The sequence below is a fragment of the Cucurbita maxima genome, unplaced genomic scaffold (genome assembly GCF_002738345.1).
Source record: "Cucurbita maxima cultivar Rimu unplaced genomic scaffold, Cmax_1.0 Cma_Scf00105, whole genome shotgun sequence".
Taxonomy (NCBI): domain Eukaryota; kingdom Viridiplantae; phylum Streptophyta; class Magnoliopsida; order Cucurbitales; family Cucurbitaceae; genus Cucurbita; species Cucurbita maxima.
Window position 1 is genome coordinate 209641 of NW_019272121.1, and position 26808 is coordinate 236448.

At 33.8% G+C, this 26808-nt stretch overlaps 1 long non-coding RNA gene across 1 annotated transcript in view; it reads right to left on the bottom strand.

The window, feature by feature from the left end:
- LOC111473150 overlaps positions 1–26808 on the bottom strand; it is a 58619-nt gene that overhangs the window by 28351 nt on the left and 3460 nt on the right. The window contains exon 2 of the long non-coding RNA XR_002715571.1: positions 23249–23251. This is a non-coding gene — a long non-coding RNA (uncharacterized LOC111473150). The remainder of the gene's footprint in view (positions 1–23248; positions 23252–26808) is intronic.

Below are 26808 nucleotides of genomic sequence, written 5' to 3' on the forward strand. Positions count from 1 at the left end.
CAATACCTACATTCTTTGACGAACTCCAGAACTACTATTTCCAATCTTAATCGATCAGAACTTCCTTCACGGATTATGAGTCAAATCCTCTCTAGATTAATATGCTCAAATTTCAGAATTTAATGCTCAATATTTCTCACAGATCTGAGGAAAATCTGAAAACAACGATTCAAGAACTTACATATGGATTTTCTTCGTTCCTTGACGGTTTTGGACGATTCAATGGTGTAGAATGCTTTCTATAGGTTCTGTGAAGGATTTTTTAAGAGATCTCGACTGGAATCGGACTCCTTGTGGTTATTTTTCTAATTTTTGAAAAGATCTCGACTGGGGTTGACCTTGACCATTTTTCTAATTTTCCACCATTTTTTTTTTCTTTTTATATTTTTCTATTTCTAAAAAATTTTGTCTTTCTACCCCATCTCAAAATTTGGTCCCTAAATCAAATCTGGAAATTCAACTTGGAAAAAAAATTAGGTTTTGGGTTTATTGAGATATAATATTTAGAGTATATATTATTTATAAAATATAAATTAAATATTATAACTTAATATTCTTTATTTATGATTTGATTTATCGTATATTTTATTTTATTTTCAGTATTTAATTATTTTATATTTTCCTTTGTTGCTAGCTTGTATCCTATTTAAAAGATATCAATATCAATGAGAAGATACATCTTTCCAATGGGAGATCGGGTGTTACAATTTATGTCCATGATTGTTAAATTATATAATGTTAATCTTCATAGGCAAGGGAGCTTTTGAATAAGAGGTAAACAAATCGTATTATAAAAGTTAGAATAAATTATACTTTTACTGTTCCGTTTCATTTTCTTTTTAAAAGAATAACAATATCTCTTTTATGAAATTTACTATTTTTTGTTTTTTTTTTCTTTTTAGCAAAATTGTCTAATAGTCAGTCACAGTAGGTATTGAATTGAGGGGAGATATTTGGGGGAGGAGTTGTCTCAATGAATATTACCCTTGATTTCTAAAACAACAAAAATATAATCTTCTAAGATTTTAAATAAAAATTGAGATTTACCTTCCATTTTTCTCTAAAAAATTATGTATAAACTCTATTTTGATATAATTTAAATATATACATAATAGGTAAGTACATATGCTTTAAATATGTGTTTTACTTCACTAAAATTTTACTATATTTATTGGGTCACCATTTGTGCTTTATGAAAACTCCCCAATAAGGCTGGACAAATTTAGATAAAAATCCTCCCATTTAGATACCCAATATTCTAGGAGATGGTTAATTAATTTTGAGAGAATATGAGGTTAAAATTCAAGAACATGCCAATGTAATGACCTGTCTTTTCAGTCTATTTTCCTTCGGTACTATCCTAACGAGTAACTTGGACTTGTACCACATACTCTACACACAGCCCATACGTGCGAGTATGGACTCACCAGTCAGTTCGCACACCGTTGGGCCACTTTCCATGTCGTGCGAGCATACTCTAGGATCTACTTAAACTGGACACCGTTAGAACTAGTAACCAGCACAACAAAATTAGGTTAAACATAATGTTTGTTTTCCTGCCTAACAGTCGTAGCATTATGATAAACATAATGAACGTTTTTCTGCTTGGTCATCGTAGCATTATGATAACCATATTGATTATTTTTCTGCCTCATAACGTACACGTCTGTACTATCATGAAGGGTAAGAGGTATCCTCAATGCATGAACACACAATAAGAAATGAGGTCCCAACATTTTTCTATTTTTATTATCATTTAATACAACCCCGCTAGCATTCCGTACATATCATATCATTTCTCATATCATTTCACATATTTTTTATGCATATGTCGAAATTGTATTTCATGCTAGTCCGTCGTTTTGCATGTCAATCACATCATATCATTCAAATTACATAAATATATTATATCATAGCATTCCATGCTTTCAGATGTAACAATTTTCATAATTTACATATCATACCATAACATATCGCATCACAATATATCATATCATAAACATGTCAATTATCACATATCTCGTACCATAACATATTTCATATCATTTTCATATCAAATCACAAAATATATGTATATGTATATATATATATCCGTCATTCATATATCATATCATAATCATATCATATCTTAAACATTTTGTTGTCATATCGCTCTCTAACTTATCAATAGCCTTAACATTCTTATATCTATCATAATCATATCGTTACATGAACGTACCTTAGTCATATTCTTACAGGAACGTATCCTAACACTATCGTTCTATCAATCTATCATCATCCTTACTTTTAGAGTCATCCTAACACTATCGTTTTATCGTACAATGCTTAATTTTAAAGCATATTGCTTTCTTAGTATTCTTAAATCAATTTTTTGAAACTCGGAATTTCTATACTTGTGTTGATTGGAAAACTACTTTAGAATTCATTTTACTTTCCATCTATCATTTTTCTCATTCGACTTGGTGGAAAGTAAATGAATTTAAATAAATAATTTTATCAAAAGTTGTTTAGTATATTTCTATTGTGTTTACTATAGCTTCTGGATCAACTTTTAGTATTCATGAGAGAATTCTTAATTAATTTAGGAGTTCTTTAACACATAAAACTGTTTCTTAAAACTAATCATTTTTATTGTTTTTTTTATTTTGATGATCTATCATTTCCTTAAGATCCCTATTTAGTTGTATTTAGTTCTATAATAACCTTGAATTATGTTAAATGTTACAATTTTCTCTTGTTATTGTTGATAATTTTTTTTTTTTTAATTATTATAGATTGATTTGTGTTTGTTGAACTTTTAATATTTTTTTACCTAAAATTCTATGGAATAATTATGAAATGTGGATAAATAAATTTTTAAATTTTTTTTTAGAGTTGACAACCTGACAACCCAACCCGAAAATTTTCAGGTTGGGTTGGGTTGGTTTGAAAATTTTCGGGTTGGGTTGGGTTATCAATCCAACCAACCCAACTTTTGGTTGGTCAAAAAAATCTCTCAACCCAACCCAACCCAACTCAGACCATGTACATCCCTACTTTTCATCTCGGTTATTTCCTTCTTCATAGTTTGTTTTAGTCAATTTCTTTTAATGAATTCTTACTTCCTCTTTAAAAATGGCTATGACATTTCCTAAAACTCATACAAAATTCTTATAGTTTAATCTCTACCCTTAGATGTGCTTAATTTTTTTTTTGATCCGTTTGTTTTTTTAGATCTTAAGAAAGGAGTGGTGAGAGATCAAAGGAGAGAGGTTGGCAATAAGTTACTATTTTTTTTTTTCTATGCAGACTAGTCATTCAGAGAGAAATTTGGGGATAGAGATGTGAGAAATTGGTGGAGAGAGAAGGATGGGTTACTTTTTTTTTAATTATAATTATTATTAATTTATTAGGCTATAGGTTCTGTGAAGAATTTTAGAAGAGATCTCGGATGGAATAGGACTCCTTATGGCCATTTTTCTAATTTGTGAAGAGATCTAGTTGAGTTTGACAATTTTTTCTTTTTATATTTTTGTGGGTTTCAGAGATATTTCTAAGCATTTTTCTCTTCTACCTCTTCTCAAAATTCGGTCTCTAAGATCCTCAATAAAATGTTGGATCTTCAACTTAAAGCGAAAAAATTAGGTTTTCAGTTTCTCGTCGGAGATCGGATGTTACAATTTATGTCGATGATTGTTAAATTATATAATGTTAATGAATGATGTAGAAATTAAAATTATATCTTCCTCGTTAAGGTAGCTTTTGAATAAAAGGTAAAGAAATCTTATTATAAAAGTTTTAGATTAAAAAGATTCTACGACTAAATTATTCTTTTCACGCCCATTATTAGAGTCTCTTGTCATATGGGTGGATCATCTCATAAGATAGAAGATAGAACATTAGAGACCTCATTGTAATACATCTTTATAGACAATAATTAAACTCGCTACTACCACGAGGACTCATAATAAATTTAAAGGAGGGCTTTCAGGAGATGTTGCAGGATTTGGGCCAGTTGGGACACGCCTCTTCGTGCCTAGACCCAATGAAGGCGTTTCGGGAGACGTTACTGGATTTGCTCTAGTTGGAACACATCTTTTGGTGCCTAAACTTGAGGGAGGGTTTTCAAGGGATGTTGCTGGATTTGGGCCAGTTGGTACACGCCTCTTAGTGCCTAGACCCAATGGTGGCGTTTCGGGAGATGTTGCTGGATTTGGTCCAGTTGGGACACGCCTTTTGGTGCCTAAACTTGAGGGAGGGCTTTCAGGAGACGTTGCTGGATTTGGGCCCGTTGGTACACGTCTCTTAGTTCCTAGAACCAATGGAGGCATTTCGGGAGATGTTGCTGGATTTGGTCCAGTAGGGACACGTCTTTTGGTGCCTAAATCTGAGGGAGGGCTTTCAGGAGATGTTGTTGGATTTGGGCCAGTTGGTACACGCCTCTTGGTGCTTAGACCCAATGGTGGCGTTTCGGGAGATGTTGCTTGATTTGGTCCAGTTGGGACACGCCTTTTGGTGCCTAAACTTGAGGGTGGGATTTCAGGAGATATTACTTGATTTGGGCCAGTTGGGACACGCCTCTTTGTGCCTAGACCCAATGAAGGCGTTTCGGGAGATGTTGCTGGATTTGGTCCAGTTGGGACACGCCTTTTGGTGCCTAAACTTGAAGGAGGGCTTTCAGGAGACGTTGCTGGATTTGGGCTTGTTGGTACACGCCTCTTAGTTCCTAGACCCAATGGAGGTGTTTCGGGAGATGTTGCTGGATTTGGTCCAGTTGGGACACGCCTTTTGGTGCCTAAACTTGAGGGAGGGCTTTTAGGAGATGTTGCTCGATTTGGTTCTGTTGGTACACGTCTTTTGAGACCCAAAGAAAGCACATTGTCACTCTCATTCCACTTTGCCTCGAGACCATTGAGATTGGACAAAATAACAACTAGAGAGATCAACAAGAAGGCATAAACTATATTGACATCTTTAAGCAAACCCATTTTTTCCACACACAAGTATTATAACTATGAAATCACAACTTTATATAATCTCTTTGTGAACAACTAATTTAGAAATTTAGTAATAGTTGTTGTGTAAAATATATTTCTATCTTTAAACAATTTACTGTTTATAATGATTGGAAACTAATTATGTCTGGTAAGAAATACATCTAATCATTTCTATCTATTTTATTTGAGGAAAATTTCACCCAATTTTAATATTAATTCTAGAATGAAAATATTTTCATCTAATTTAGAATCTTGTTAAAAATATTTCCATATAATTTTAAATCTGAAAGTGCAATGTTACCTTTATTTTGAGTCACTATTTGTGCTTTAGGAATCCTCCCAGATCAAGTTTTGACAAATTTAGATGTGTTAGATTTTATGTGAAAATTAGAGTTTTTGTAGAAGTAAAGTTTTGGAATATTATTTATATATCTATATCATTCCATTAACTATTTATTATTTAGATAGAATTGTTTTAACATGTATGATAGTTTCTTGTCTTTTGTAATTTTATTTTGTTTTATTCTTTAATTCTATTGCCTAAATGTTGCAACAAAATTTGGAAAGATATAGAATTGTTGAAGATACATAATTGGTGTGATTTCTAAGAACAGAATTAAAATAAAAGAAGAGAAAAATTTTAATTTTATTCCCATTGCCTAATTTTGTTAGAGAAGATACGCAGTTGCAAGAAATTAGGGAAGATACATAATTGCAATAAAAATAGGAAAGATCTAGGCTATAATTTCAAGGAGAAGATCTAAGTGCTCACCTTTCTTAAAAATAGAATTAGAATTAAAATAAAATAAAATAAATTTTTTAATTCTATTCCCATATTAATAATGGTCTATTTTTGTTAATCGTTTTCTATTTTCTTTCTCTAGCCTATGTTTCGAAATCTTCTTCTCTTTCCTCATTTATATATTTATTTTCTTCCTTGAACTCAAAATCCTAAAATTTGATAATTTGAATTAATAAAAAATAAATTAACTACCCACCATTAATTATCTAAAATTTACTAATATAATAATTGTTAAAAATATTATTTATTTATATAAAATTCGATTAGTCTTTCATACGCACCAAATAAATAAATAAATAAATAATTGAGAAATGTAGTAATAGCTGTTAGTAAATATATTTCCATCTTTAAACAATTTACTATCTAATAATGATATGTTTGTAGCAAGGTAGCATATTGTAATCGTCAAAGTTCTTTTAGAGAAAATTGATAAATTAGGAAAAAAAACTTTCGGGATTCATGTTGTCTCACCTGACTTCAAATGACTTGGGCCATTAATGTGAGTTCGATGGATTCAACCGATGATGGTATTTGGAGAAGTTGTTGGGGATTGAAACGGGACGCTTCAACTTCCATGACATGGTATTTGGAGAAGTCGTAAGTGCACAATATGCCGAAGACCTTAATATGAAAGAAAAAAGGAAGCGCGAGCGTGAGATGCCCGAACATTGCATGAACTAGAACATTCTTTATATATTTTAAAATTGTCAAGTGACCCTAAATGGTACTTTTGATGATATCTATGATTTGAGCAAAAAAATTTGCCGAGGAAGAGAAATGTTGGAGGAGAAGCGAAATGACAAAACATATATTTCTTGTGCATACGTCTCATTGTAATTTACTTCATGATAAGTATGGAAATATTATATGCAGCATCTCATTGAACCATGATTTTTATTTTGAGATTTCGTGCATGTTGTATGTCAATGATTATGAATTAGTTCTCTAACATGTTATGAATGAATACATATACCTCGATATTATTCGTGTTCTCCTCTTTTTTGTTGGTTTTTAGAAGCGTGAGCACGCTAGCCCATAGTCAAACTTAGGGAATATGTTAACGAGCCCACCTAGTGGGTTCACCCAACCCTACTCGAAAGAGAAAGTAGAACCCAAAAAACAATTATAAAAAATTAGGCCCCACCAATCATGATACATATTGTATGTGCACGCATTTTCCAATTCTAAGAGTGAAGTCACTTATGATGTTTACCATGTTATTGAGGTAAAGATAAATAACTCATGCATGGTTGACTCTACTTAGGTGTTGCTAAACCTTATTTTTAAATATGTTTTCACCTGGTTTACTTTAAATATTGTATGTGGAAGCATTTTCCAATTCTAAGAGTGAATATATTTTAGTTTTTAAATAAAATATCTATAAAAAATTCTTGAGTGTGATAATCTACATAATATACCTAATTGCAATGGTGGTAGGGGAAGATCTAAGCTATAATTGCCTTGTTTTCTGAAAATAAAATTAAATAAAAGAAAAGAAAAAAATCTAATATATAGCTTAGCAATCTAATATTTTTTTAGATATGCTTCTATCATAAAATGCCTTTCTCCCTCAAATCTTAGACATTTTTTTTTTTTTTTGTATATGCTTTTATCATAAAATGCCTTTCTTCCTCAAATTTTAACTTCGGTTTCTTTTTTGCATAACTTGATATTCAGGTGTGAGAGGTTATTTTTGCAAAACCTATATTGTAGCCTATTCTAGCATGACCACGACTTGGTTGACAAGAGATAGTTTGGAAAAGGGATGAGACCTTATGGAGAGAAGTGTGGGGTGAGGTTTTTTTAACGTATTCTTTTTTTTTTCTTCATTTATTTGGGACTTATATTAGTTATATATGAAAGTAAAATTAAAATTATCTAAAAATATCTCAATAATATCTCATAAATTGTATGTGCTGTCATATTAAAAAATATTCTAACTTTTTTACCCTTTAATTCTTTTTTTTCTTTTTTTGGAGAAAAGCTGAAGTCTCTCCAATTAACTTTTATATTTATGTCCATAATTGTTAAATTATAAATGTTAATCAATGAGGTAGAATTAAAATTATATGCTCATAGGTAATGGAGATTTTGAATATAAGGTAAAGAAATATTATTATCAAAGTTTTAGAATAAAAAGATTTTAAGACTAAATTATTCTATTTTACGCCCATTATTAGAGTCTGTCACCCTAAAGTTGAATCATCTCATTAGGAGGCTTTGTAATACATCGAGAACCTAATTAAGCTTGCTACTGTTAGGAGGCATCATAATAAATTTAATGGTGGGCTTTTTGGAGATGTTGCTCGATTTGGGCCAATTGGAATGCGCATCTTGGTGCCTAAACCCAATTGAGGCTTTTCGGGAGATTTTGCTAGATTTGGTCCAATTGGGACACGCCTCTTGGTGCCTAAACTTGAGGGAGGGCTTTCAGGAGATGTTGCTGGTTTTGGGCCATTTGGTACACGCCTCTTAGTGCCTAGAGGCAATGCAGACGTTTCGGGAGATGTCGCTGAATTTTGTCTTGTTAGGACATTTTTCTTGGTGCCTAAATGTGGGGGAGGGCTTTCAGGAGATGTTGCTGGATTTGGGTCAGTTGGTACACGCCTCTTAGTGCCTAAACCCAATGGAGGCGTTTTGGGAGATCTTGTTGGATTTGGTTCTATTGGGACACGCCACTTGTTGGTTAAACTTGAGGCTGGGCTTTCAGGAGAAGTTGGTGGATTTGGGCCAGTTGGTATACGACTCTTAGTGCCTTGACCCAATGGAGGTGTTTCACGAATGTTGTTGAATTTGGTCCTATTGGGACAGGCTTATTGGTACCTAAATTTGAGGGAGGGCTTTTAGGAGATGTTGTTGGTTTTTGGCCAGTTGGGACACGCCTCTCAACTCCTAGACCCAATGGAGGCGTTTTGGGAGATGTTGTTGGATTTGGTCCCGTTGGGATACGCCTCTTGGTGACTAATTTATTGGTAACAAATGATTTTGGGAAACTAATTATGCTATATAAAAAAAGATATCTAACCATTTTAATCTATTTTATTTTAGAAAAACTTCATCCAACTTTAATTTGAATTCTAGAATGAAAATATTTTCATTTAATTTGAAATCTAGTTATAATGAAATTTCATCTAACTCTCCACCCTCACAACTCATTCCCAAACTTTAGACTATTTTTTTAATTTAAATTTCTTTATTTTTTTTTTTTACTATTTCTTAAAAAACAAATTTAGTATTTACTATTTGAAAAGGTATATTATTCCTATAAATTTTTTTAGATTGGGTGTGGATCTTCATACCATCTTTATAATCACCAAACATAAAAAAAAAACAACAAAAAATGAATGATTTAGTGTTATTTATGCTATTCATTTTTCCACTTTTCTCTCATCCATTTCTTGCCATTGCTGACTCATCATCGGACCTGAACCATTCCCGTAGATCTCTTTCTACTTTCCTCTTCACTTCTCCGCCCCCTCCAGCGGCGTTCCTCTTCACCTCTCCGCCACCTCCTGTGCGAAGCTTCTTTAAATCTTCACCCCCGACAACATTTCTCTTCCCCTCTCTGCCCCCTCCAGTGGCGTTCCTCTTCACCTCTCCGCCACCTCCTGTGCGAAGCTTCTTTAAATCTTCACCCCCGGCAACATTTCTCTTCCCCTCTCCGCCACCTCCTACGCAAAGCTTCTTTAAATCTCCACCTCCGGCGGCGTTTCTCTTCCCCTCTCCACCACCCCCGGCAGCATTTCTCTTCCCCTCTCCGCCACCACCTACGCGAAACTTATTTAAATCTCCACCTCCAGCGGCATTTCTCTTCCCCTCTCCGCCACCCCCGGCGGCGTTTCTCTTCCCCTCTCCACCCCCTCCGCCGCAACCAATGGAGTGATGTGAAGACTGTACAGAAGATCAACAGCGCTAGAGAAGATAAACTATTGATGAGAGAGATATTCTCAATAAGAGATGAACATTTTTAATTCAAGCTGTTTAATAATGTAACATACAAATCTTATGATCACTACTTTTATTTTAATAATAGGTTTATCATTATATAAATACAACTTTATTTCACGTTTAAAAATATTCATAAATTTTCAAAAATAGTATTAATATTTTTAATTTATTGAAGAGAACTTCTGTAATAATATTTGGATGAAAAAATATTATAGTTTTAAAATTACAATAATTTTGATTTATTATTATTATTATTATTATTATTTTACAATTTCGATCAAATTAAATGTAAAAAAAATAAAAGGAGAATTTTAAGTTCAAATTCACCTTTATTTTATTTTATTGCAACACCTCCTCTAACAACATAATGATCACTGATCGGCCATAAAAAGAAAAGAAAAAATAGTAAGATTTAATGTGAGAGAGAAAAAGGAAAACAACAAGACTTTATACCGGTTTAATTGAGAGAGAGAAAAAAAAAATTTAGATCTTCTATCTCTTTTACTCTATTTCAATTATTTAGATTTTTACCATCATTTTAGAAAATCATGATCAACAACATTAAAATGGTAAAAAAAGAAGAATCTATTAAAATTGAATAAAGATAAAAAAGAAAAAAAGAAAAAAACAAGCAGAGAAAAAAAAATCATTAAAATTGTTGAAAGATAGTTACAAAAAGAATTAAAAGCAAGGAGAATAAAAAATGGAAGCCTTTTATTGTTGGATTAAAATGGGATAAAGATAATTGTTAATAAAATTAAAAGAAAAAGGAGGGGAATAGAATTGTCAATTTTGATGTCTAGGGTCAAACACAACTTAGCTTCTAAGAATAAGAATTATAAAGGATAAACCATGGAAAAATAATTGAATTTGAAATACCATAGGACTAGAAAGCAGATAATACTCTAACATAAAATAAATTCATCAAATTCTTTTATATGACAGTAGCTTATATCGTCTAGAAAAATGGTTAACTCCGTCTATAAACTTGTTACATGAAAGTTCGAACTTGAAACTGATGTTATGAGCACACGTAGGTTAACTTGAATTTCAAAAGACAGAATCAAACTTTCATTAACGATAAATTTATGACAACAACTTAAGCTAATCAGGTAAGTGGTCTTTTTGTCGGCTCGGTCGGAAGACTTGTCTTATGTATGACGACACGTGTCCAGTGGCCCTTGCACGTGTCATTTATGCTTTATGTTATATGATGATGTGATGACATTAAATGATGATGTGTTGATGTTATATGATGATGTGATGATGTACATGATGTTGACATGATGACGATGATGCATAATAATAAGATGATGAGACGTATGATGATAAAATGCCTTAATATGACAATCTTCCATATTAAGATGTTGTGCATGTATTAAATGCCACAATGCATTATGACGACAAGTTTTCAAAGACACAACCCTAGTTAATGTTAATGATGATGAATATATGAATGCCAATGCATGCATGTTACTTAGAATAATAAGTGAATGGTGTATAGTGTTGTGTCTTAAAAATGATTTAAAAATGAAAACTGTGGGGATCTCGTGCATTTTGTGTGTTCATATATATCGGGATAATTCTCCACTAATGATGATGAGCGGGGACGCGCACAGTATGATGATGAAGTTGTTCATGGGGAGCAATTGGCAATCAACGCTTGATTAATAATTGTCAATTGGCTGATGTGAGAAGCAATCCAGAAAAGAAGACTTGAGGAGTACTTGAAGTTGATGCTTTATCCTCTATCAACGCTTAATTAGCTTCGGTGACTAATATTCTACAAAATCTAGCATTGGGAGAAGGTTCCATGAATAAAGCACCCGTCCAAGTTGCTGTTGTAATGACCCAAACAGCAGCTGAATCTTGTGTATATTGTGGAGAAGAACAAAGTTTTGATTAACGTCTAGTAATCTAACATCAATTTTTTATGTGAAGAATCAAGCTAATAAGGCATCTAAAAAATAATCCCTTCTCAAAGACTATAATTCAGGGTGGAAAAACTATCAAAACGTCTCATGGAAGAGACAAGTCTTATACAATCAACAAATGTCATCCTCCAACTAACAGACCGATCTTTCACTCATCTAGAAGGAAAAATAGAAGATATTCTAATTCAAGTGGACAAGTTCATATACCCAGCAGGTTTTATCATTTTGGATTATGAAGCGAACCATGAATACCAATTATCTTGGAGAGAGCATTTTTGAAAACTAGAAGAACAATTGTAGATGTCCACAACAGAACTATAATGTTGAAAATGCATGATTAACAAATAGAATTTAATATCAATGACAACATAAAATATTCAGCAATAGTAGAGAATCGATCAACAATTTATAAATTGACAAAGAATCCAGTAGCTGATAGTTGAAAACAGCGACAAGAAGAAGACAACAATTGGAATAATTGCACTAAACAGCAATTAGAATTGGATGAACTCGTAAGATATGTGTAATCACTGGAATTATAGGAAAGAAAAAATTCATCAATAAAGTCATATATTGAGAACATATCCTTGAACTACGTCTTAGAAGTAGAACTATTTGATATATAGAGGATAGATTTCACAATATTATTTCCACCCATAAAATTATTTCTTTGACAATGGATAACTGAAAAAAAGAATTGAGAAAAAAGGAGCTGACAAACGGTAAACAGGTAACAAGCTCCAAGGAAACCAAGTTAGTTTTTTTTTTCTTTTTATTTATGCACTTGCATAGTTGCATTACTTTCCTTGGAATGATAGATTTTTTTCTAGTCATTATTTTTACTCTTTGTCGTGAACAACTTGCATGCCCCAACGAAAGGTAGTCAACTTTTGTATGAGAATTAATCGTACTTGGATGTGGTTAATTTCAACATATTAGGGAGGCCAATTGGTTTTAGTGCATTAGGATGTCATCGATGATAAATCTTATTTTCGTGTAGTGCAGGTTGCCACATAGTTTCTTGTTCATCTTCATTTGCATTTGGTCTTATTTTATTTAAAATCATGTACACCTTTTCATGCAATAATATGCAATGACACGAACAACAATGGTGACAAGAGAGGGGCTGCTACACATCATAAATCAAATGTTGCAGCAGACATGCAAACATACAGCAGTAGGTAGACAGATAGTAGACTTGTAGCAAAAATAGTTGGACAGATAGTAGATTTACCGCAAAAGTATTTCCAAGTTTTTTTGGAGGAAATTTTTAAAGAAAGGTCACGTCAAATTTTCACATGTGATAGAAGAGGAAGAGAACGCTTCCTCTAACGGTGCATAACGACAAGAAAATTCTTTGAACACACCCTTTACAACCTTAATGTCTTACTTAGAAGCATGTATCCATATTTTGTGGTTATTTTTATTTTGCTGTATGCATATAATTTTGAATGATGTCCATGCACCTTAGAGGCATGAGTTTTATTAGGTAGAGTAATATATCATGCATTGTCAAATATGTAGTAGAGATCTTTTGGGCAAGAACTAGGAATCCAATGTAAAATGCTTTAGTATGATAAATAAAACAGTAAGATAAAAGAGGTGTGTTTTTAAAAAAAAAGTATTATAACTGTGAGTTAATAAGTTTCACTTAGAAAAAGAAGTTATTAACCTACATCAATTTTAGGATAATTGTTTAGGGAAATTATTAGTCTTTTACTTAGTAAGATTTGTGAGCAATTTCTTAATTTGATGAGAAAGTTTAGGAGATCGTTGTACTTTCTCCACTTTTAGTACTCATGATATGTATGTTATTTTCACAACAATAAACTTTTAGTACTCATGATATGTATGTTATTTTCACAACAATAATTGAAAAGCATAAAAGCTTAAGATTCCTCTATTCAAGAACTCTCTCCTCTCAAATTGTTCTAGTTCAGTTATTTGTTTTGAAATATTTTGACCATGGGTTATTTCCAACATTTGGAATTAGAGCTCCCAAGATGGTGAAACAAATGTCGTCACCATATAAATTCATCGGAGGAGAAGTGACAACGATAAAGAGTGGAAAGGATGGGAGTGCAACGCTCCAGTACCCGTTACTCAAAAAGAGTAACTACGCAGCATGGTCGATAAAGATGCATGTTGACTTATAGGCACAAGGTGTGTGGTATGTCATCTAGCATTTTGACATTGAGGAGCGTAAGGAAATGTATGAGTTAGGTAATCTTTCTTTTTGGACCATGTATGAGTTTTAGGAAATGTCGTAGCCATTTGGACAGAGGAAGTAAGAATTCATTAAAAAAAATTGGCTAAAACTAACTATGAAGAAGGAAATAAACCGAGATAAAAAGTAGGGGTGTACATGGTCCGGGTTGGGTTGGGGGATTTTTTTTTACCCAACCCAAAAGTTTGGGTTCGTTGGATTGGTAACACAACCCAACCCAAAAATTTTCACAGCCCAACCCTCTACTTTCGGGTTGGGTTATCGGGTTGTCAACTCTAACAAAAATTAAAAAAAATTATTTATCCACAATTCATAATTATTCCATATAATTTTAGGTAAAAAATATTAAAAGTTCACCTAGAGACACAAATCAATCTATAATAATTTTAAAAATAGTTATCAACAATAACAAGAGAAAATTGTAACATTTTAACATAACTAACCTTATTACATAACTAAATACAACTAAATTCCAATCCTTCTTCTTGAGAATTGATTAATCTATAAGTAAAGAAAATATAAGGAAAAGATAAGATCATCAAAATAAAAAACAATAAAAATGATTAGTTTAAATAAACTATACCTATCAAATAAAAAAATATTGCAAAAATACATTGAGATAGATTTACTTAAGTTTGAGTGCCTCAATTAAAAAAAAAAAAAAAAAAATTGTGATACAATAATGTTGCAACCTCAAGATAATAAATACATTAGAATTTATAATTACTATCTCAATTTTATAACAAAATTTTAAAATTTATAGAAACTAATTTTTTATCTTACAATTATTTTTGTCAACGGTCTTACATGTTAAAGAACTTCTAAAACAATCAAGAATTTTCGCTACGGTAAACATCAGAATCATAAAAATATTTTGAACTTTTAATAAAATTATGTATTTAAATTCATTTACTTTCCACCAAGTCCAATGAGAAAAATGAATTTTAAAGTCATTTTCCGAGTTTCAAAAAAATTCATTTAAGAATACTTAAAATGATGCTTTAAAATTACTCTAATACATGTATAGTCTATGGACATTGAACGATAGAACGATAGCGTTAGGATTACTCTAAAAGTAATGATTATGATAGATTGATAGAACGATGGTGTTAGGATACGTTCCTGTAATGATATGACTAAGGTACATTCATGTAATGGTATGATTATGATACATATAAGAATGTTAAGGCTGTTGATAAGTTAGGGAACGATATGACAACCAAGGGTTTAAGATATGATATGATTATGATATGACATGTGAATGATGGATATGAAAATGATATGAAATAAGTTATGATGTGAGATATGTGATAATTGACATGTTTATGATATGATATTTTGTGATGCGATATGTTATGGTATGATGTGTACATGATGAAAATTGTTCAGTCTCGAAGCATAAAATGTTTTGATATGAAATATTTATGTAATTTGAATGATATGATGTGATTGACATGCAAAACAACGAACTAACATAAAATACAACTTCGACGTATGCATAAAAGATATGATAAATGATATGTGAAATGATATGGAAACGATATGATATGTACGATATGCTAGCGGGGTTGTATTAAATGATAATGAAAATGGAAAAATGTTGGTACCTCATGCATTATTGTGTGCTCGTGCATTGGGGGATACCCCTTACCCTTCACGATAGTACGGACATGTACGTTACGAGGCAGAAAAAAATCATTATGGTTATCATAATGCTACGATGACCAAGCAGAAAAACGTTCATTATGTTTATCATAATGCTACGACTGTCAGGTAGGAAAACAAACATTATGTTTAACCTAATGTTGTCGTGATGGTTACTAATTCTAACGGTGTCCAGTTTAAGTAGCTCCTAGAGTATGCTCACACGACAAGGAAAGTGGCCCAGCAGTGTGCGAACTGACTGGTGAGTCCATACTCACACGTATGGGTTGTGCGTAGAGTATATGGTACACATCCAAGTTACCCGTTAGAAAAGTACTGAAGGAAAATAGACTGAAAAGATAGGTCCTGTCATTGCATTCACATGTTCTTGCATTTAAAGCCACAATAGTATTTAAATACTTAAGTCACTTCTCTTTCAAGTTAAGGCAAGACATTCGTGTACAACTGACGACGGCATCGCAACTTGAGACCGTGAAACATGCATAGGGTAGTCGTATTTATTTTCATACACTTAGGCTAGAATGAGATGTCTTTAGTTTAAATGTTTATTTATTTTGTTTAGTCTTTTGTTGTGTCGTCTTTTAAAGGTGTTTTCAAACCACGTACGTCAATGGTTGTGTTTTAAGATGAAGGTGACGTTTTATGAAAGTTTAAATAAAAGTATTTCTGCCTTAAATTTAGTAAAAAAATGAAACAAGATAGTCTGATTTACTTGAAAGAGAAAAAGAAAAGTAGATCCAATTTAACAAGAGGAGATCAATAGAAAAGTTCATAATTTCTTCTCTTTTATAGTGTATCAATTATTTAGATTTTTGTTATCATTTTATTGGTTATAGAAAATGAAGATCCAACATTAAAATTGTGAAAAAGAAATAAGAATTGATTAAAATTGGCCAGAGATAAACCGTGAACCAAATAAAAAAAAAAAACTAGAGAAACACATAAAGTAAAAAAATGAGAGATGAAATTTTGTCTTTTATTCTCAATATAATTTAAAAATTGTTTAAAATTGGTCAAAGATAATTGTAAATAAAATTTAAGAAAAACTGAATAAATACAGAGACAAGTAAACAATCAGAGATATAGAATTCCTTTTGTCTTTTGTTGTGTGTAATTCAAGAATCCATTAAAACTCTTAATGGAAAAGATGGGAGAGACATGAAATCGATCTTTTATTGTCTATGTAATTTAAGAATTGATTAAAATTGGCAAAAATAATTGTGAACCTAACAAAGTAAAATAGAGGGGGAGAAATAGAGTGTACAATCGAGAGATTGGGAAAATGAAAAATATGAGAAATTATTATTATTCGTGTACCGACACATACAATATGATACTTGGATGGAACTTTATGCATTTTTGTGTGATATGAGATACTTCTCCACTATGATGTGTACGGACACATACAATATGATATATGATTTATGACATTATGGTTACCATGATGTATTGAGGGTCCTTTCCCTTTCTATTCTTCCACAAAAAGCCCGTTAGTGAGTGTTGGTCCAACAAGCCAGACTAAGGAGCGTGCAAGCTCGCCTAGTGGACTCATGCTCGCATGTGTAGAGAAGTACTACATATTCAAACTTAACCAGATGGAAAAGCTGCCTAAGGCCATGATATGCTATGATAAAAGGATAGGTATCCCATGTTGCCTGTGATTGCATTCAATGAGCCCAATAATGGGTTACTCACTGAGTCTTTCTTAAAATACTCGAGTCATGTACAACTTTTACATTTTAGGTAAAGGCAAGACACCCTTATACAGATGATAGCGCCGTCGTGTTAGAGATCATGAAACCGGTACTAGGGTAGCTACATTTTTATTTTACTTATTAGTCTTAGATTAATATAGGATATTGTTTTCTTTCCTAATTTGTGTTAATTTGTTTATTTTTCATTTCTTAAATGTTGTTGGTTTGGTTTAAGGATTTTATTTTTAATGTATAATTCCATGACATTTATGAACTATTTAAAATAAATGTTTTGGCATAAAAAGGGGCACATCATGCATATGGTAGCAACTCTATTTCAGTTGGAAAATAGGGTCGTTACAATTTGCCACCCAAAATCTTAGTTTAAATCATCAATTAATGAATCAAATATAAAAAATAAAATAATAATAAAAAAATTGCGGTTGTCGGCAAGATCGAGAATTTCGGTGAACATCGGAGTTTTCGTTCGCACACGACCAACGAAGCGCGTCCGACGTCGGGATCACCACGAGAACCAAACCCGACCTTCAGCCACTTCCAAGACACCTGCAAGAAGAAAAAATAGTGAGAAAAAAAAGGGAGAGAGGGAGAGAGAGAGAGGGAACCAACAAAGCTCCGACGAAGCCAAACCTTACGAAATCCATGTCAAAACCTCTGATTTACACAACAAAAACAGTCCCAGAGACCTTTACACACACCGGGGATGATTTCGACGTTGTTTACACGTCGTACACCGTCGGGTAAGGAAGACAGAACGTCGGATTTCTGAATACTCTTAGATCCTAGAGTGTTAGGCCCTTACGAACGAAACAAACACCATAAACGGGATTTGGAGGAGGAGACTCGAAAACGGAGAAAAAAGGAGGAAAAAGGATGTCGGAACGACGTGATCGAGGAGAGAGATCGAGTTGTCACAAAACTCTCTAGTAATCGGGTGAGGGAGACGAAGTCCGACCCGAGCTTCAACAAGTGACCCAAAACCCCTCGGCCCAAAGACAGCCTCGATCTAGCCCGGTCCACACCTCGGCCTAATTCTTCACCCGCGACTCGAAGCTACAACCCAAACCCTCTTGGCCAAACGATTTAACCCTAGGCCCACCGAAACAAACCGCGGCCCAACAACAAAGTTTAGCCTAGACCCGTGACTGCACCCCGACAACCCGAGATCGTCTGCACTCTCATTACCTCCTGAATGTGCTACATGTCAGCTTTTGGCGCAAAAAGCCCTTGGCTCCAACAGCTCAATTAGCTCCACGGTGGCTTATTCGGCTTGGAAAACCTATTTCTGACCTGTTCGACACCGCTCTGACCCTCTTGAACTTAATTTTGACCCCGTTTAAGGTAAAATAGATCATTTTAAGTCGTATTTCACAAATAGTTGAAAATTAGTTATGTTTGTGAAATACTAACAAAGGTGTCAGATGATCCAATAGGAACTAACCACCAACGGAAGTGTAGGACGTATACAAGGAGTTTGGAGCTTATATTTATATTTTAGAAGCTTACGTATACGAGGAGGTAGGACGTACACTAACCTATTTGTGAACGTTTGCAAGGATTATAAAAGAACTTCTAGCTATGCAAAATCCAACATTGTTGGCGCTTATCATCATCTCTCTACACCTCGGGGTTCTAATGTGGTACTCTAAATCTCAAGAGTAGTTAAAAATATTTAGTTAGGGGCCTTGGCTTCCGGAATCAATCAATCAAGACTTCCAAGTCCATAACAGTCCAAGGTTAAAAGGTCTTCCCTCTAAGCATCGCTCACGACACCATAGACTGTCACATTAGAAGGGTCCCCTAACTAAACTCAACTTAATCCCTACAAGAGTTCACCCTAGGCATATCTCAACACTACAACTTATCAATCATATCTTAAGTTCACACAATCATTCAACATAAGTTTATGTATGAGTAACAACACATACAACCATACAAGCTCAACAGGGAAATATCATCCATCAACACTCGGAGCGCATATACACAAATCCTCGAGTCCACCCACATAGTATGAACAGATAAAAGCAGTAGAAAGATAGTCCAGCAAGCATACAAACATCGAGTACTAAATCTCATAAAGGCCGCAAGTCCAACGGATATAAATTTAACTTTATAAGTATAGAGCATCTTTAGATCTAGCCACCTAGGGATAATTTGCTCTAACATGCATGCAAAACCAAGCGTACCCTACAAGTATTACTTCATAAATTCGTCCGTGTGGTTACTTACGAGAATGAATCGTGCCCTTCGAAGCTTATGTTTTTGGCTAATTAAGAGCTCTAAAACTCTTGAAAGTTCGATGATAGGTCCTAAATAAAGTTAGACTTAGATCAAATTAAAAATCGGGAATTACAAATAAACAAAAAGAAAGGAAAAGGAAAGAAAAGTAAGGTAAAAGATAAAAATACCATTTAATTAAAACAAAAGAGAGATAAAGGTTTGTTTCAAATTATTACAAAAGGAATTACAAATATAAAATGAAATACAAAAGACTCTAAAAGACCGACAACGGACTGACGCTCTGGAACGACAACCCTTTGTGACAGTGCAGTTCTCTAACACCTCCCTGTTGGGTTTTATATCCTAAAACTCATAGTTTGTAAACAAAAATATATTCTATTTTCAATAAAGTTATTATTGATGTTTATTCTCGTTATTGAATAAAGTGAATTTTATGATCATTAATCTAAATCCAATAAACTAAGAATACTCTGGATATATTATGATTACTTGAACTATATGTAAAGACATAAGAGTGGATCAAGTTCAAGTATATAGTCAAAATAACCTATAGTACATGGATAAGACTGAGTACCTTATCCTAGGGACACTATAAATGTGGCCCACTTTTATAGATCATATAAACAATGTGATCACTAAATTGTACATGTGGAGACATGTGAGTGGGGGCGTTCTATGCAATGAGTATTGCATAAGATAGAACCATGAAGAAAATCACTCTCACTTTATAATGTCGTTTACTGTTGAGACTGATTTTTTCATTCTATGACCTAGGTAACTTGATCATAATCTTGAGTTAACTATGAACTCCTGTTTATTTGGAATTATCCTTAGATTTTTATGGGTGAGAGTGGCTCGAGTTCGCCGACTCAATGAGCCTTCCATTTCAAGGGTAAGACTGGGTGAATAGCTGAGGACATAGGGTGTAAGATGGAATTCTCTCCTACCCGCTTTTAGAGATAGTAGAGAGGTTGTTCCCTTAAGTACTTACTCCAAGTCTTGAACAAGGGGTCCCACCCTCTCATTGGCTCGAGAGGGATTCAGTTTGGTGGTTGGACAACAAACCAATTGTTCATTAGAGGATTAGTGAGACTTAAGGAACAAGAAGTAACTTTAGGGATAAAATGGTAAATTGACCAATCTCTAGTTACGAACAACTTGTGAAGGATCGACTTACTAATCGTGGTTATATCAAATAGACAGAAATATATCTATAATGAGGGGAGTGCAACTACTAGGCTATAGTGGAGTGTCCTAGTAGTTGACAAATCTTGGTTAACAAGGTTAATGAGTTTAGCCAGTTAATCTCGGACCTTTGGAGCCCATAATCTGTAGGTCCATTAAATCCCTCTCTTAGTTCATATCGGACTAAACAATAGAACAGTGTGACGAGTGAGTTCGAAGTGATCGAATTCAAATTAGGGAATATGTGCTACATATATACGATATATTTAACCGCATTTTTGTTTTAATTATGAATTAAACAAAAAGAGAGAATCGAAGATATTTAAATAAGATTTAAATATTTTAATTACGAATAGGGATTCATAATCAATATGTTTCGGTATTTATTGGGATTGACATTTTATTTACGGTTAAATATTAATTAAATTTTTTAATTAATCATTTAATATTATTTTAATTTAAAATTAATTATTCAAATTAATTATTGAATTAAAATGAAGAAAGTCAAAATGTTGACTTCGTTTAATGGAAAAATCCATGTTTGAATTAGTGAAATTATGAGGTGTCAAAATTTAGTTAACTCAAGCATGCGTGCTCCACATAATCCCAAACATTTGAGTGGAATTTTAAGTGTCAAAATTTGGTGATCTCAAATTTGCATGAACATGCAAACATAACTTTATAAATAGAGTGATCAAGGTACATGGAAGGTCTCACTTGGAAAAACCTTGAGAAAAACTCTCACACTCTCTTCATATATACTAAATCCCTCCCAAGTTTAGTCACTCACCAGATTCCACAATTCTGTTCTAAGGCCGGAGAATAGTGGACAAGACGCTAGTGGTGGTTCGAAACCGGTTCGTGGGGAAAAAAGAATTTGAACTACAAAAGGTTAGTACTTAAACACCTTGAGTTTTAATACTTATGAACATGCTAGTTATTTACTATAATTGATGTTCTAAGAGTGCCTAAGATCCAAATTGCTTCCGCATGTGTTATATTAACTCCAACAATTGGTATCAAAGCAAGTTTTAGACACTTTATTTGCATTAATTTGAGCATGGTGGGTACTATTTCATGAATGAAATTTTGTGGTTAAAGTGGATGTTTTTGGTTTTGACTTTTTTTTTTTTTTTTATGCTTCCATTTGATATAATTATTGTAACAAGCCTAATGTGTGTGGGCTTTAATGAGTAAAGAAAGGTCTCTAATTTTTATGGAGTCATTAGAGTCCATTTTAGATTGTAATTGATCAAAAATGTAAGAGATAGCAAGTTGAACTGAAGAAGAAGTTGGAAGAGGAGGTTCGGGTGTTTTTTCTGTCGTTGGGGTCCGGTTCAACGTTTTTAAGGGTTGGTTCACCCAGTTCGTGATCCTCGGGAGCGATTCAAGTTATTTTTAATTATTATATTATTGCATGAAATGGATGATTATATAATTGTTATCTAAAGCATGTTAGATGGATGTTATAGGTTATTTTCAACGTCATAAAACGAGATAGATGTTAAAATCTATAATAAAGATAAGTGCATGCTCACTTAGGGTTAAGAACCAAGCACGATCAATTTTAATAGTTAAAATAGGCCGATGTCTTGTAAAATTGCGGTTACAAGAAAGCTCACCTGGCACAAGCTTGTCTAAGGCTGGAGGTACTTAAGTTGACGATTTACGGAACACTTACTACTTGGAGATCGGACAAATACTTGAGCGTAGTTAGCCTAGTTTTATGAGCATGCTTGAGTGATGTAAGTTTTAGAAAAATCACCTAGGCTTATGTTATATTTAATTAGCCAGAATATACCTAAGTAATGAGTATACCCAACCGTCTAAAATACTTAGTGGGAGGAAAAAGGAATATGAGATACATCGTTTTCTTTTTACCCTCTCTAAAACATTCACACCGTGAGATTCATGCTCAGCCTTGTGTTGCCCTGGGAACGTCCTCCATTCGGAAGGTATTTGCATGAGTTAATAACAAGGTGAATAGAGAAAGTATTTATAGTAAGTGGGAGAAGGAAGTATATCAACACGTCTTATGGTCTCCACCACTAGGTTGCACCGTGAGATTCCCATGTTTCGCCTGCATGTTGTCCTAGAGCAACTACCCATTCGGAGGGTCGTAACATGGGAGTCGAAACAACGCAAACTCCAGAAATGGATAGGATTTCTTAGGTCCATTCCCAACTTTGGCTTTTTCATTTGATAGCATTGTTGGGACCGATCTCTGAGGTCTGAAAATGGTGGGTCACACTTACGAAGAATTACTAAGAGTTAGTATATTTTTTTTTTACCAAAATAGAGATAACTAAAACACAATAGGAACAAAAGTTATTCTGGGATTAGTGTTTCAGTCATGAATGTCTTGGTTTAGTGAAGGAGTGATTGACTGCCCCTCGGTAAAAGTTGCTCTAACTCACTAAAGTATCGTTGCAAATTAATAATTTTTGGGTACATTATTACATTTGCTAAACCTGATTGGATTAAACACGATTAAGTCAAATCAATAATAGAATTTTCTTTATATCACAGCATGACAAACTCAATAGTACAATTACTCGCTTCTCAGAAATTAAACGGCGACAATTATGCAACTTGGAAATCAAACCTAAACACAATACTTGTAATTTATGATTTAAGGTTTGTTTTAACTGAGGAATTTCCTTCAAACCCCAGGTTAAATGCAAACCGAACAGTTCAGGATGCATATGACAAATGGACAAAGGCAAATGACAAAGCCCGAGTGTACATTTTAGCTAGCATATCTGATGTTTTGGCTAAGAAACACGATGTCATTGGTACTACTAAAGAGATTATGGAATCTCTGAAAGGGATGTTTGGACAACCGTCCTTCTCCCTTAGACATGACGTCATAAAATACATTTACAACTGCCGTATGAAGGAAAGGACCTCTATTAGAGAACATGTCCTGGACATGATGGTCCATTTCAATGTGGCAGAAGAAAATGAAGCTGTCATTGATGAGAAGAGTCAAGGCAGTCCCGCACAAATGTGATAATGAACAAGATAGAATATAACTTGACTGCTCTTCTCAATGAGCTATAGACTTATTAGTCCCTCTTAACGAACAAGGGACAAAAAGGAGAAGCAAATGTTGCTATCTCTAAGAAATTACTACGAGGATCGTCCTCCAAAAATAAGTCTGGACCTTCAACTTCTAAAAGTGTTTTGATGAAGAAGAAGAAGGGTAAAGGAAAAAATAAGATTCCTACTGACCGCAAACACAAGGTTCAAAAAGCAGATAAAGGAAAATGTTTCCATTGCAACGAAAATGAGCGCTGGAAAAGAAATTGCCCAAAATACCTTGTAGAGAAGAAAGCAGAAAAGACACAACAAAGTAAATATGATTTACTCGTTGTAGAAATATGTTTAGTAGAGTATGATAACTCAACTTGGGCACTAGATTCAGGGGCCACTAATCATATTTGTTCTTTTTTCGAGGAAACTAGCTCCTAGAGAATGCTTGCGGACGGCGAGATAACACTCAGGGTTGGAACAGGAGAGGTTGTCTCAGCAAGATCGGTAGGAAATTTAAAATTATTTTTTGGAGATAGATTCATTATATTAGATAATGTACTTTTTGTTCCTGAAATGAAAAGAAATCTAATATCTATCTCTTGTTTATTAGAACAATGGTATAAAGTATCTTTTGAAATCAATGAAGTGTTCATTTGCAAAAGAGGTATTCATATTTGTTCTGCAAAACTAGAAAACAACTTATATATGTTAAAACCGAGCGAAACAAAAGCTATTTTAAATACCGAGGTGTTTTTTAGAACAGTTGAAACTCAAAATAAACGATAAAAGATTTTTCTAATACCTATCTTTGGCATTTAAGACAATGCCACATTAATCTCAATAGGATTGAGAGATGGTTAAAAGAGGACTTCTAAATGAGTTAGAAGACAACTCTTTACCTCCATGTGAGTCTTGTCTTGAGGGTAAAATGACTAAACGACCGTTTTCCGAAAAAGGTTATAGAGCTAAAGAAACCTTAGAACTCGTGCATACAGATCTTTATGGTCTAATGAATGTCAAAGCACGAGGAGTGTATGAATATTTCATCAGTTTTATTGATGATTATTCAAGGTAAGGCTATCTTTACCTAATGCATCACAAGTTCGAAGCTTTTGAAAAATTCAGAGAGTATAAGACTGAGGTTGAGAATCTATTAGGTAAAACTGTTAAAACACTTCGATCAGATCGAGGTGGAGAGTATATGGACTTAAGATTTCAAGACTATACGATAGAACATGGAATAAGGTCTCAACTCTCATCCCTTGGTATGCCTCAACAAAATGGTGTATCACAAAGGAGAAATAAAACTCTGTTAGACATGGTTCGGTCTATGATGAGTTTCACGCAATTACCTGATCCGTTTTGGGGATATGCAGTGGAGACTGCTACATACATTTTGAACATGTTTCCTTCTAAGAGTGTTTCAGAAACACCTTATGAGTTATGGAAAGGGCGTATAGGTAGTTTACGTCACTTCAGGATTTGGGAATGTCCAACACATGTGTTGTTGCAAAACCCCAAGAAATTAGAATGTCGTTCAAAATTATGTCTATTCGTAAGATACCTCAAAGAGACGGAAGGTGGTTTGTTTTATGACCCTCAAGAAAATAGAGTGTTTGTATCAACAAACGATACATTCTTAGAGAAAGACCACGTAAGAAATCATCAACCTCGCAACAAACTAGTATTAAGTGAGATTTTTAAAGAAGCTACTGATAAAAAAACAAGAGTTGTTGATCAAGCTGCCACTTCTGGTCAATCACATTCTTCTCAAGAGTTGAGAATGTCTCGACGTAGTGGGAGGGTTATAACTCAACTCGATCATTACTTAGGTTTGGCAGAAACTCAAGTCATCATACCCAATGATGGCATTGAGAATCCATTGACCTATGAACAGACAATGAATGATGAAGATATAGATCAGTGGATCAAAGGCATGAATCTTGAAATGGATTCTATGTACTTCAATTCAGTCATTCTGGAAAGTTGTAGATCAACCAGATGGGGTAAAACCTATGGGTTGAAAATTTATCTACAAGAGGAAACGAGACCAAACTGATAAGGTACAAACCTTTAAAGCTCGACTTGTAGCAAAAAGTTATACCCAAAGAGAGGGGGTGGACTATGAAGAAACCTTCTCTCCTGTTGCTCTGTTATCCATTGCCACATTTTATGATTAGGAAATTTGGCAAATGGATGTCAAGACTGCCTTTCTAAACGACAATCTTGAGGAAAGTATCTATATGGCTCAACTAGAGGGGTTTATTGAACAGGGTCACGAGCAAAAGGTTTGCAAGCTTTAAAGATCCATTTATGGGTTGAAGCAAACATCTCGATCCTGGAATATAAGGTTTGATACTGCGATCAAATCCTATGGCTTTAAACAGAATGTTGACGAACCTTGTGTTTACAAGAAGATAGTCAACTCTACTGTAGTTTTTCTGGTGTTATACGTTGACGATATCCTACTCATTGGGAATGATGTGGGATTTCAGACTGACATTAGGCATTGGCTAGTGACACAATTCCAAATGAAAGATTTGGGAGAGGCTCAGTTTGATATTGGAATCCAAATTGTTCGGAATCGCAAGAACAAAACACTAGCATTGTCTCAGGCATCGTACATCGAAAAAATGTTGATTCGATATAAGATGCAGGACTCCAAGAAAGGATTATTACCTTTCAGACACGGAGTTCATTTGTCAAAGGAACAAAGTCCTAAGACACCTCACGAAGTTGAGGATATGAGACACAATCTCTATGCATTAGCAATCGGTAGTCTGATGTATGCCATGCTATGTACCCGACCCGACATATGTTATACTGTGAGAATTGTCAGCAGATATCAGTCCAATTCAAGACGTGCTCATTGGACTGTCGTTAAGAATATCCTCAAGTATTTTACAGGGTACACTGACTAAAATTTTCAGACCGATATCGATTCGAGGAAATCGACATCGGGATCTGGTTTCACTCTGAACAGAGGAGCAATAATATGGAGAAGTAGAAAGCAAACTTGCATTGCTGATTCCACCATGGAGGCCGAGTATGTTGCTGCTTGTGAAGCAGTGAAAGAATC